This window comes from Sinocyclocheilus rhinocerous, unplaced genomic scaffold (assembly GCF_001515625.1).
Source record: "Sinocyclocheilus rhinocerous isolate Xijiao unplaced genomic scaffold, SAMN03320098_v1.1 scaffold1100, whole genome shotgun sequence".
Taxonomy (NCBI): domain Eukaryota; kingdom Metazoa; phylum Chordata; class Actinopteri; order Cypriniformes; family Cyprinidae; genus Sinocyclocheilus; species Sinocyclocheilus rhinocerous.
In genome coordinates, this window is record NW_015635085.1 from 491,232 (window position 1) to 492,898 (window position 1,667).

Here is a 1,667-nt window from a genome sequence, read left to right on the forward strand (position 1 = left end):
TAGATATTAAATGTAATGTTTTATTCAAACCTGTATGTCCCATTCTTAGTCTTGTAGTTATACTTTCCTCTCTCCTATTTCTCCCACTTTCTTTTGTATTGCATATAAATGTCTCCCTTTAGTCTCATTATCCCAATACTATTGCCACTTTTTAATCACTTTCTCCTTTATTACTGACTTTATTTCTCTTATACTATGTGATAGCTCTACTATTTCATCATCTACTGCTTTTCTGGAGGCATCTGTGTATATCCGTATATTATTTCCATAAATACTCCTTAGCTCTCATTACTTCCTTCTCTCTGTCTTATCTTCAGTAATGTTAAATCTACTACTGGTTGAGGAAGAATCCATAAGGGGTTATGTGGATACATTACTCTTGGTACACATCTATAATTGTTTATCCCCATCTCCTTAATATCTTCTTCTGTAACCCATCCAAAACTCATGTTCATTCATTCCTTGTTCCCAACATATTCCTAGTGTTTTCTTTGTTGGATGTACCTCATCCTGACTCTTAAGATTTGTCCAGTATACAGCCATTAACTGTTGCCTTCTAATATAAAGCGGCATTTCGTTTATCTCTACTTGCATTGCTGCAATAGATGTTGTTGGATATGCCCCACAACTAACTCTCAATGCTTGCGCTTGAATTCCGTCCAATTTTGCAGCCAGCCAATATGCTATATTTCCATAATCTAGCACGGATCTAATCATTGCTATATATACTGTTTGAAGCGCCCCTCTATCTGCTCCCCACTCTTGTCCTGCCATACATTTCATTACATTTAAAACTCTTTTACACTTATATGCTCTTTCCATGTAAGTCTAGTATCCAGCCACACTCCTAGGAATCTAACTGATGTTACTCGTGCCATGTCTTTGTTATATATTCTTAACTTCCATTCACCGTCTACTTTCTTGTTAGAAAATATAATAGTTAGTGACTTCTCCACAGAAAACTTAAATCCCCAGTTTGTATGACCCTTTAACCACCTCACCCACAGCCTTCTGCATTCCCCCGTATTGAGCTTATTGTTTCTTCCTCTGAACCACAAAGCCCATCATCTGCAAAAGTGATCTTCCAATACTCCGATCCACCTTACTAAACATATCATTTATCATTATTATAAAAAGCACTGGAATTATTACACTTCCCTGAGGAGTGCCATTTTCTATTATTGCTTGAGATGATATGGAGTCTCCTTCTCTCTTATTACTCGTTGTTTAATGAGTCACTAATCCGCAAAGGCCTGTCATCACACATATCCTCTCTTATTAACGGATAGCAAGCAGTGGTATGATGATGATGAAGGAGCTGCAAGCGTAAATACAGCATGAGCACGATCTGTCCTCACACTCACACACACACACACAGAGAGAGAGAGACAGACACACACACACAGAGAGAGAGAGACAGACACACACACACAGAGAGAGAGAGACAGACACACACACACAGAGAGAGAGAGACAGACACACACACACAGAGAGAGAGAGACAGACACACACACACAGAGAGAGAGAGACAGACACACACACACAGAGAGAGAGAGACAGACACACACACACAGAGAGAGAGAGACAGACACACACACACAGAGAGAGAGAGACAGACACACACACACAGAGAGAGAGAGACAGACACACACACACAGAGAGAGAGA

At 39.7% G+C, this 1,667-nt stretch overlaps 1 pseudogene; it reads right to left on the reverse strand.

Annotated features, from left to right (window-relative positions):
* Positions 1–1,667, reverse strand: part of LOC107746714 (isoleucine--tRNA ligase, cytoplasmic-like) — a 66,185-nt pseudogene that overhangs the window by 63,670 nt on the left and 848 nt on the right.